General features: G+C 39.9%; 1 protein-coding gene across 3 annotated transcripts in view; it reads left to right on the forward strand.

The window, feature by feature from the left end:
- The first annotated feature begins 1139 nt into the window (after positions 1-1139).
- The window catches only part of Esr1 (estrogen receptor 1), a 357099-nt gene continuing 345995 nt past the window's right edge, over positions 1140-12243 (forward strand). Inside the window, exon 1 of one of the 3 annotated variants that reach the window (XM_003468423.3) lies at positions 1140-1293. The gene's annotated coding sequence lies outside the window, so the exon portion shown is untranslated. Of the gene's footprint in view, positions 1294-6249; positions 8624-12243 lie in introns of those variants that run through there. The other 2 variants (XM_063233327.1, XM_063233328.1) reach the window with 2 other exon arrangements.

A 12243-nucleotide genomic window follows, 5' to 3' on the forward strand; every position in this document is an offset into this window, starting at 1 on the left:
TGGGGAAGTTAATCTCAGACAAATTTGCAGGTTAAATTACTTTATTGGCCTCCTCACAAATACACAGAACATTGAAGAGAACTGAGAGCATTTCTTTCAAAACCATTGAAAGCATCAGTCATGCGAGTTCTGGTTTCCTTTATCTCCTGAGCTGATTTGGAGCTGCCTGGCTTCCAGGGCGGGCGTCAGTCTGCGGGGTGAGGCTGGAGGGGCAGCAGCTGGGGGTCACTTCTCTTCCTGTCCTCGCTTGCCCCCGGAAAGCCAGCCTCACTCAGCCTTGTGGAGTCCAAAAACCTAATGTACCTTTCAAATATGTATTGAAGTACATAGTACGTAAATCACATAGCATATTTTATGTTATTAAAGTTTCAATATTATTAAAAAAATTTGGGGCATCCGGAGGTAAAGGATTTAACTAGCATGGCTGAGGCTCAGGGATCCAGCCTCAGCAGCTCCCAAAATTATTTTAAAGCTCATTTTCTACATTAGAGTATTGGTGCTTGTGTTGGGAAAAGAAAACAAGACACACACACACACACACACACACACACACACACACACACACACACGTATGGACTCCACACATAAATCAAACAAAATATCCACACAAAAGCCCCATAAACTTGTAAATGGTTGCAGAATCCCACATGCTTTATTGTAAGACAGAAGAAGGACTTCAGAGTCGGAGAAGCCAGACCTGTGCCGGTTACCAAATCAAGATGATAATTAATCAGTGACAAGAAGTGCAGAGCAAGTGGCAGACTCAGGCCCGTGAAAAAAGTTATGGAAACGTCCACAGATGCTGTCTCAACCCTGCTTTTGCTGTAGCTGATTTCAGATGAACAAACTTTCCGCACTGAACGAAGGCTTCATTAGTACTTTCCCCGCCTTCTGTCTAGGCTCTGAGCTTTATTATAAGTAAAGAGAAAATGGGCCGATTACAGAAAAGAATTTTGGGGAGATTAACACAAGACTTGCCCTTGTGAAACATCTATTTAACAGAAATGCTAAGCAAGTTTGAAGTATGCCTAGCTGGAGCAAGGAGGGCCACCCCCTCCTCTAGTATTTAAGGAGATTTTCCAGTCCCAGTCAAACGGTGGTGCTAGTTCTTTAGTTTTGAACTTCTGCATTTCCTAATTTCATGGTCACAACAGCCTCGGAACAGCTTCTGCCAAAACTGAAAATGCAGGCTCCATGCTCACCAGCTCTCTGACGGGCGGTAAAGGTTCATGCCCTTTCTCCTGCCCTCCCTAGCACAAGAAGACAGTCTCTGAGGGTCTTTCTTCTCCTCAAGTAGGTACTCCTATTTCTTCTTCTCAATTTCTTTTTGCTGTAATGCGCTACTGTGTACAGCAGGCTGGAACCTCAGAGCTTACCTTCCCTGCTCAAAGACGGTCCTTTTCCTCTCACTGCTCCAGGGATATTTTGCAAAGTTGCCGCAAGTATGATCACCACGTTAACACGTTCAGTCTAAACTCGGGCCAGGGGAAATTCACTTTGGGAGCAGTGCTCAGCTGAATCAGAGGGCAACTCGTGGACCCTGCTAGCACAGCCCTGACAGGCTGCCTGCCTGTCCTAGATAACGTATATTTATTGGATACAGTTCCAGCCATGAGACACTGTAGGGCTTTAATGTGTCGGAATTTTAGAAGTTCATAATCAGACTGATCTTGAACCAGCTTGAACGCTACCTCTTTGCTTAATCTTTGGTGTCATAACTTATCTGAGTTTGAACTAAGCAATCTGACTAAGCCATTTTTTGTTTCCCAGGGGCAGATAAGCTTTCTGAAAAGCTACGGAATCTAGCAATCCATGAACGAGACATCGTGTCTTGAAATTTCCCATGATTTTTGGCAAATTCTTTTGATTCCTGCTGTCTTGATTTTCTCTATCTGAAAAGAACTACTGATGGCTTTGCAGCAGGGTCATGGGCACGTTAGGGATTGTATCCCATTTACAGCGGGCGATTCCTGTAGTGACGCGGTAGTCACGAAGGCAGAGCAGGATACTTTCATTTTGGTCAGAGGAATGCCTCCCATTTCAGGAAACGTTTGTTGTCAGTTTCATGCTTGCTCAAGAAGCTATGCACTTTTTGTTCTCTTTGGAATGTCCATAGAAGGCAACATGATTAAAATAATTTTTAAAAAAGAGTCTAATATAAGGGTTGGGCTTAATCGGGAATTGTGATCATGGCACAGATTCAGTTTTTAATGGCTTTTGGGGTCGGATCTAATACGCTTACAGACAAACTTCAGGTTGCTGGGAAACTTATCTGATTTTGGGTGTGATATAGATAGATAGCTAGAATTTAGAAGGATCAGGTAGCAGGCTTTTAAACTAAATCTTAAAATGCACAGTCAAAAGAAATTCAGTAGGAGAGGAACTTTGGAGTTCATAATCTATTTTTATTTTTAAAAAATTCTTCCTGTTTCTCAAAAGCAAATATTAGCTTTAGGTTTGTTAATATTTCATGAAGACTGTTTACCAGGCCTTGGGACGTAGGACCGTGGAAGTTGGAGACAACACTGGGAGGTTGCTGAATTTTCAGAGAAATTAGAAATAATAATGTATCAGAGACACAGTATGCAAAAAGTACAGATTTTTTAGTATAAATACAAGGATTTTATTTACTACAAGGGTTATATTTACTAGTAAAATATTTTCCTTAGACACTGAGAGATATTTGTTTTGTTTTAATTGCTTGGGGCAGTCAAGGAAAGGAAAAACTCGTGTGTCTTAAATTTGCAGTGAGCTCAATATCAAACAGTTACCTTTTATTTCAACCAGTTGTGTTCTTTGGCCTTGGATTTGGAGTTAGCTATTCTCTACCTTCTTCTCAAACACTCGCTGTAAGTTATCATGCAATAGAAACACACGAGGTAGGTGCCTGCTAAACGGTTATCCTCCAGGCTTTCTCAGTATTTGCACTGAGTCCAGTGCTCAGAACTACTGCCTGGGCTGAGGCCTGGTGTTTTAGATTTAGTTTGCTCTGCACACAGAACAACTCTGTTCTGTGGTCACAGAAAGGCTACAAGAAAAACTGGGCAAGAGAAGAGTGACCCGCTTTGAGAAAACCATCACACTGCTGGTGGAAACTCATAGCTCATGCTTCTCAAATGGTGGTCAAAGTGTGGTCCTGCCTGTCCACATTTACAGGGCGGGTCTCTGTCATTTATCTTTAAGAAAGAAACACCAGCTGGCAAGCCTCTCTCTCCCCACTTCAGTCTCTACAAAAGTGCTGTTTTAAAGGGAAGACCCTTCGCAGGTGGCTTTTGCTGAAGACTGTGAGGATGATGGTGAGTTTACCTTCGGGCAGTACCCCAGAGGATGTTTTCTGGGCCACTAGCCCATGAGTGAGTTTTATGTGCTCTCTATGGAGCATAAAATTTTTCCTCACTGAAAATCTGTGACTCCTTTAGAAGTTGAAGAGTCTTGTACCCCTAAAAATTTTTTGCTACAAAGCTTCTACTTCTTGTTGGATTTTCACCACTGGTAACTCTTTCTAGTGAGGCTACAGACACAAATCCATGGGAGACATGGCCTCAACTTCCACCACTTTTTAGCTGTGCAATTCAGGCATATTATTTTACCTCTGATCTAGGATTTCTCATCTGCAAAGCAGAGATACCAAGACTAGTTATTAGATAAAATTATATGGGATAAACAAGATTAAACCCCTCATTAAACTGCTTGTAAGTATTAACCAAATGCAAGTACACCAAGCAAGTGTTAGAACATTTATATGAGAAGTTGTTTTCATTCTCAGCCTAGTGTCTAGTGCTCAATAAATAACGGTTGGAAAATGAAGAGAACCTAAGATTAGCAGTGTGTCTGGAGTTGATGTCCGTGTGATGGAACCTGGGGACTATCTCTGAAAGATAAAAGATGGGGAGTCCAGCCAGGTAAGCATCCACGTGGTGCTTTTGTAATAAGCACTGAGTGTTGAGGGGGACACCCCCAAAACTTCCAATGTCTCTCCTGTTATTCTTTTCCTTTGTGCCTGTGAGGATTGTCATATCTCCTCATGCTGAGAAAGTTAGTGAGGGAAATCTTGCTGGGAGGAGCATATCAAAACCCTGTTACAAATACTTTACATTTGTTTTTACACCAAAACAGTATTTTGAGGGTTGGAATGTGGTTCAGTGGTGAAGCCCATGCTTAGAGTTCAATCCCCAGCTCTGCCAGAAGAAAAGCATTTTTTTGTTGTTGTTGGGCAACACAATTAGTGCATGCACACAAAGATTTATGTGTTAGATTTCTAATTCATTGTGATAGTAAAGACCAGAAATAGGCTCTCTACTGCTGGCCCACACATATGTAGTGCCCATGAGATAGCAGTAACTGCAATTATATTAGCACTTAATGTTTGGAGAACTCTTACTTTATGTGATGCTTTTTCTAGGTATTATCATGTTTAATGCTTATATCCATTGAAGATCATAAATAGGATTCCTACAGTACAAATGATGAAACTAAAGACTTTATAAAATGGGATGCCCCATCATAAATGACAGATCATCTAATTCTTAAGTCCTTATCCTCAGCCATTACTTGCTATAGATTTCATTCCCAGTTTCTGGCCCACATAAACTTTGCCTTGGAGAAGCAGGCAGTGCTCATGGGAAATATTACATTCTCTTGAAACCTCAACATACTTATCTGCTAAGTGGGAATAATAATATGACTTACAAAAGTTTTGTGGCTATTGGTGAGGTTTAAATCAAGTAGTGTTTGTAAAGAATCTTGTGAAAAAATCTTTTTACTAAATTCAAATTTTTGTATGAAATGCATAAATTATTTCTTAGATACATTAAACTCTTGTTACAAAAGTGAGCGAGGATAACCTGGGTGTGGCGCTAGACACTGGGTATGAGAAGTGAGTTGATTTGTGGTTCAGAAGAGCTGACAGTACGCAGGGTTGGTGGAGCACTGGTGAGAAAATCTTAGCCCCCTACCATGGGACAAGCTTGAAGTAGGCTCAGGGGTCAGTGAGTGGAATTTTGGAAGGAAGATGGTAATTTTCTCCCTGGAAGGTCCTTGCAGCCTTAGGGGATGCTTTGTGATTTATTTGAAGAAAACAAGCTCCTAGGAGCTTTCTGGAGTCAAACATGAAGGTTCCTATCGGCCGTACACCTGGACCTTCACTGTCATCACCGCCTTTGGTGGTTGAATTTGGCGTTAGTCTCCCACTGAAAGCTATCACCAACTCTCAGTTCTTTGGCGTTTCCTGCTCGGAGTGGATATAAGTGGGGCACAGTCTTCCAGCTACCCTTTTCTTGGTGCCTCGATGACAGTACCCAGGCCCTTTGTGGTTACTGCCAGTCACAGGGAGGAAGAAGCAGGCCACAACAAGATGACAACCAGCCTGGGGAGTTTCCAAGTGTAAGTAGACTTACCATGTCTCTGTCCTTGTGATTCCTGCTCTTTACTAGGGTCAGCAGTGTGCCACTGGGCTTTGGATATTTCTTGGTCTGCAGATTTCGAGTCAATTCCTTGTTAAGTGGCTGGCAGTTACGCTGCCTGAAGGTACTGGCTCCCCTAGACTGGTTTAGAAGAACCCATCACAGATCTCCCATGAATGGGTGATCTGCACTTCTGAGACACTTTCTCTTCTGCTGTTCATAAACATCATCTCATTGGGACATTTCCTTTCAGGGTTTTGATAAAGACACCAAGAAATTCACAAGAAATTGTGTATGTCTCGATAGAAAGCAATGGTCTTTCGTACTCTACTTTTTATTACAATCAATCATTCATCAAGATCCATTTTCTTAAAACTGTATAAAGAAAGAGACTTAATAAAGATGATTGCATTGTGTATAATAGGCCATTTTAATATCTTTTACTTTAAAACTATGTGACTAATACAGATACAAGTTTCTTTCTTTTTTGCAGTATAAAAACCCTATCTTGCACTGAGTTCTACCAAACATATTTAGGGGTTAAGTTATTTAATCAATTTGTCCCACACTATTACGTTCTTTTCCAAGTTTTAGCTAGGAATGAGCAATAATTACAAATCCTGCTTAATTCATGAAGCTCTGTCCTGGAGACTGTGTTCCCAGGCAGACTGCAGGTGCCTCAGGAGCAATGATAGCTTTTGCTGAGCTTTGCACACTCAAGCCGGGGATAAAGATAGGTACCTAACTGTGATGTTAGGTTCATAACTGTTGCATTCAATCGAGCCTGACATGTTCCTCAATGTCTAGAAGTCACTCCTGGGTATGGTCTGTTAAGGATGTAGTATGACAATATAACTATTACATAATAACTACAATATACTTTGTATCATGACATCAAGTAATATAATTTTAACTATAATTTACTTTGTATCATAATGCCAAGTAATATAAAAAGGTAGAGTTTGGTGAGTGCTTTAAGAGTGGTGAGCTCCATGGTGTGGGAGCACAACGAGACGTGATTTCTGGTGGGCACAGGGTGTTTTTAGCCGGAAGTGACTTCCCACCTTGATGTGGAAGGATAGACAATGTTTCCCTGGGAAGATGTAAAGAAAAGGAAGAGTATAAGCCAGAGATACGGTAAGAGGGCTTGGGGAACCCATAGCCTGTTTGACAGGAACACAGATAAGAAGTCTGCAGATAGGTGGTAGAGAGAATTTAAGAATGGAGTGTTCAATGGCATTTTAAGGAACTTCGACTTCATAGTATAGGCTTTAGAGATTTTGGTGTAGGAATGAAATAAAGGCTTAACTTTAAGAAAATAATGTGTAGATTGAAGTTTTCAGGTGAAGAATAAGTACATTAATTTGGAGCTGACTGGAACAGTTCAAAAGAAATGCACTATTAATTTAAATTGAATGACTTAAATTGAACAATTTAACAAATCTTCTGAGATGAGTTTTGAATCATGGTAGTTTACAGTTATAAAGAAGATTTTATTTCAAAAATGACTGGTGGACAAAGAAATGAGAATGGGGGTCCAAAGATATTTCTCCATCACTGATGTGCTTAGTAAACAAGCTTTCTGCTCTGTTTTCTCAACTGTAAAATGGGTTTAGCAACTACCTAATGGGTTTAACAAAGGTTATGTTAGTGATGCATTGCATACTAAGTGAGAGAACCCTGGAAAGAAACATGTGTTGAATGTGTAAAATAGTATTTACTTAGAATATTTTTAATAATAAAATTATTTTATCTGAACAAGATACAGAGTCATAAGAAAATAGTTCATGGGACTATTAGATTGCAGTGAGATTATTAAACTTTGTGTGAAGCTATTAAATAAGTGGTCTACATTGGCAAAACAAATCTCTGACTTTTGATGCCTCATTTCTCTCCTAAAGTGGATGCAGGTAGTGGACCAGGGGAACTGACGATCTCTGGCTGTACCATTTTGTGATTCTGTGCTTCTTGTCTGAAGCAAACTTCATTTAGGCTGAGCAGTTGAGATACTATCATAAAGTCCATAGGTTTCTGGCTGGGAGTAAAAGACAGATGGCCATCACTCCATGGATCCAGGACTCCTTTTCAGAAGACTGATAGCTCCTTTCACTCTCATAATGATTTACACCGTGTCAGTGGGGCGCTGAATCCAGTGATTTGAAGGTAGAGATAAGGAGAAAGATTGTGCTTCCTTTCTTCCTTTCTTTTGTTCTAAGGGGATATAGAAGGGGAGACAGTTGCAAAAAGAAAAAAAAGGCAATGACTTATTGGAGTAGGGATTGAGAGAAAAGACCAAGTACACTCAAGAATATTAATTTCGGTAGCAATAAATTTCCAGTGCTAATGCCGTGCTCCTGAGAGTGTTATGTGGTGGCTCATGTCTACCCTTTGTGTTTGGAGCAAAAAAGTACAGGGAGAGGGTGACACCCAGCTCTTTTGCAGGGAAAACATCGCTGCTGGTGGTTGGGTAGTCTATTCCTCAAACAAATAGGTAGTTCAAGCTGAGTTTGCAACAAAAGAGATTCATAGAAAAACGTTTTCTAGGAAAAGAGAAGCCAGAAAGCAGAGGTTTGCTCACTGTGGCATTCATGTTGCACAAGCAGTATTAAGTAGTTGAGTATTAATCATGTGGTTCACAAATTATTTTCCAGTTTCACTTCTCTCGCACCATCTGGATTCTGTCCACTTCACTCCTCCCTCAGCACTTGGAAAAGCAGTAAAATTTAAAAGTGCCAATTTTCTCCTTGTCAGCAGCCATGGTAATATGTTCAGTAGGGGAGAGGATTTATTTTGTTTCAAAGAGGCTTTGGGACTATCCAAGACTTTAATTTGTTGGTGGGATTCCTAGAATCCACCACCACCGATACTAAAGAACTGAGTACCCTGGATAAGTTTGTAAACCTGCAGTTGACTTCTTTATCCAGTTCTTTAGTTCTAAATTTATTGCTAGTTTTATTTATCAAACTTATTCTCTGAGGAGTGATACTTGCTGTGGCCACAAGGAAACATCTGTGAATTTAAATCGTAGAGGCAGATAGCCAGTTAGAACATTTGGCAAAGGAATCTTAAGGTTACAGAAGGGAAAAATTAATCAAGGAAGTCCTCAAAACTATTGAGAAGGCAATGAAGAAGGTTGTCTTATCACTGACACACTGAAATACCGATTTCATATTAAAAAACGTCAGAATCCAGGATGAATCAACGAGGAGTGTCATATTCTGGTGAGTCTGAAAGTTAATGTCAATCTGACTGCAAGGATTTATGGTGGATTATATAATGCCTTCTAGGAGATCAAAGGAAAGTGCTGGGTCTCTGCATCCATTCTCTTAGGTTAAGCCTACCCAGCAGAAGCCAAGTGGAGAGTTGAGTCATTATCTGAAGTGGGCAACGGAGATCGCCAAACCAGATAATCAGAAAGTCTCTGTGGAGGGAAAAAGTGGGCTGGAAATAGGACAAAGGGTGAGGGTAGCATGTCATGAAGTTTGGTCAGTGTCCCACAGTCCAGATTTACTGAATAATATTCAGTTTCTTCTCCAAGGAGTTACTTAGTGCTAAGACTAAAAGACCAGGGTGAAAAAAAATCAAAGAAGTTCATTACCAGATTGCATGTGTAAAATTTCCTCATCTCTGTATGATTATCTGTGACGTGAATTCTGAGTCTTTCCAGGGATTAAATTCAGTCTTTGAGATTAATGGGCTGATGTGATGGAGGAAGCCCACATAGTCCGATGTAAAATGGGAAGGGTTCTTTTATTGTCCCATTTATTGTTGAATATTACATTTAATTATTTTCTCTTCCCCTCTACCATGTATGCTGATGAGGTTTCCATCGAAAAGTCTGATATTCTTTTAGCGTTCCCATTTCCTCATGTGGCAATTTCTGCATCTTCTTTTAGTGGAACATGAGAGGAAAGTATACAAGCCCAGTAGAATACAATTTGTATTATTTTCAGTTAAAAAAAGAAGACACAAGTCTCAGAATCAGTGCGGTGTTTTTTTCTTCTGTTTGATATAGAAACCATGAGCTACTTTGAGCAGATGTTTCCCTGTCTTAAGTGTAGCTATCCATCCACTGTTCTCTATAAATCTGTCAGTGAGGGGCCTGGGATGCAGCTCAGTGGCACAGCGCCTGACTGGCAAGCAGGAGGCCCTGGGTTCAATTCTTGGTACCAAAAAAAAAAAAAAAAAAAAAAAACAAAAAAAAACCAAAAAACCAAACAAAAACAAAACAAAACACTGTGCAGGTCTTTCACTTTCTTGGTGACTATGTAGATGTCTACTGTAATCTGTCCGTGTGTGTCTACTAATTCTAATGGTTCCTTCATTCAATATTGGACTTAAAGCTGAGAAATAGAAAATGTCTGTCTCACCACCGTATTATGTCTCATCCATTTAGAGCCATGATAAGCATTTTAGAAACAATGAACTCAATGTCTTTTCTTTTTGGCTAGCTGAAGTTTCTACTAGAAGTGCTTCATGAAAAATGCTTGAAGCACTCTAGGGAACCTATTTAAACATGGTAAATAAAATAAAAACTCAAGAAGAATTTTACATGCAAGTAAGGATTAAGAAAGTTATAGTAGACTAGTAATAGGATAAAGTTTGTTGACTCCTTAAGAAAGTTGTTGCTAGTAACAGGTTAAAGCTCTATATTAAGTGGAACTGTTGATTCCTTCTCACTTGCTCTGTGCAGTGACTACATTTCCTGTCATCTAACCTTGACTGTCTGGCAAAACCATAGGACTCAGCTATAACAGGTGCACTGTGGTACTGAGCACATATAGTACCTTAAGGTACTATAGGCCAGCAGTTTTTGTTCTAAAGGCAAAATAAGCTACAACATAGTAGTCATCTGAGGACCTGAGCTGATGTAGTGGGTATCAGCTATGCATTTGATTAGATGCTTGCTTGCTAACTATATCAATGAGAAGTAGCTAGGGTCCTATTCAGCTTCATACAAGAATATAGTTAAGGAGTTTGATTTGAGAAGATAAGTGAAACATTAATTCTATGTTGACTACTGATAAGTGAAGCTCCCAAAATGTTCTAAAGCTTTTTAAATTTCATTCTTTTTCTCCCTCATGGCTGTATCATAGCTCCTAGTAAGTGAAAACATTTTTTTACTTGAATTTCACAATCTCCTTCTCCCTTTGCCAAATTGTATGCTGCTAATAAGAAGCAAAATAATGAGTGTGCATTTAATTTAACCCTAAAATAAGAAAACATTCAGAATATAGACTTTAAATATTCAGCTACCTACCTAAAATTAGAGACACGATTCTTGCATCCTAACCAATTAGGAAATCTTTCTATTGAATTTACCTATTCAAAGTGACACGAGGTGGTTTCATAAGGGGGGATGTCATTACAGTATGGACATCAAATAATCATATCATTTTTTTGAATTTGAAATTTAAAAGAGAAAAATAACTCATTGACCTTCAAGTTCAGTTCTCATTTCCTCCATAGAACATTTTTAAATAAGTTCAGGAAACCTCTTGGCAAACCTGCTATTACAATAGAAATGCAAATTGTCACCATTGCCTAGAAGCCATCTTTAAATACTGTGTGTTTGTTTTGTGAATCTAGTAGTAGGGATGTGATGTCAAATATTAATTTTATATCTGATTTGAAAATACCATGCTAACCTTCAAAAAGTTCAGAAGCATAAGAAGTCTGCGTCAACTGTATAGTATGTAGTTTATTTTTATGTATCCTGCCCACATTTCAAGGAAGGGGTGGGTATGGACCCAGGGATACTATGGAACTAATTCTGACCTAGTAGAAGTTCAGACTGGCGAATTTTGCTCAGTTTGTTACTGTAGCCCGGAATTTTGGTGAAGTATTTCAGGAAAGCTTTTGGTTAGATCTTGGCTGTCTTGCTGTGTAGGAAGTGAAGGATTCCAGGCAAAGACTTTATTTGATGATGAACCAAAATGTTAAATAACATTACCAGTTCTAGGCTTAGTCACTGTCCTCAAAAGTGCCATGGGACTGGCCAGGCCAGTCTTCTCAAGCCACAGATGAGGAACTGTCACCAAGCACGCAGAACCTTAGATTCTTGTCTCTAAGGTCATGGCCAACTGCAGGCTGTCACCCTCAACCCACTCCTCCAACTCCTCTGGCTTATGAATTTCAACAACAATTGTTCTAATTTCTCAAGTGTCCCTGCAGCTGCAAATCAGCTCTCAGATGAATCACAGAAGTGTGATGGGGATGATACCATGGCTTCTTCCTTCCAAGAAGTGCCTGTAGCTATTTACCAGCTCAGGGGAGATGGCTAGTTTGAGTCCTTGTTTGGATAACAAAGAGAAAGAGAGTGAACAAAAAAGAAAGAGTTATGACAAACAAAAAAGACCTGCTGGGGCTGAGAAGGGGCTGAGAATGTCAGAGAATCAGTGCAGAACCCTTGAGTGTGACTCCCACACCATGGTCTACTGCGATCCCACACCAAGTACTGCGTTCCTGCTAATCCCCATTTCTGTGTCTCTATGCAGTCTCTGAGGAGTACTGCCCTGCTCTGTGTCGGTCCTTTGAGGTCCTGAATCTTTAGTTGGTTGCTTCAGAAAAGTCAAAGGTTGTGCTGTTGGTGGGACTTTGAAAGAGATCTGAAACGAGAGGACACTAAACTCAGGGCTCATTGTACACCTGTCCGAGTAATGTGCCATTTCTGTCCTGTCACCAAAGCCATTCTCTCCCATTTTTTGCCACCTATTTATCAACAGTCTGGGACATCAGTGCTTCTCTCATTCTCAGATATATTTGGCTCTGTTCATATTAAATGTTGGCCTTGAGGAAAAATAATCAAAAAAATTTGTAAGGTGTGCTTTAGTAGGTCAGG

This window comes from Cavia porcellus, unplaced genomic scaffold, assembly GCF_034190915.1.
Source record: "Cavia porcellus strain 051 isolate PalLab524CR breed Dunkin Hartley unplaced genomic scaffold, mCavPor4.1 scaffold_22, whole genome shotgun sequence".
Classification (NCBI taxonomy): domain Eukaryota; kingdom Metazoa; phylum Chordata; class Mammalia; order Rodentia; family Caviidae; genus Cavia; species Cavia porcellus.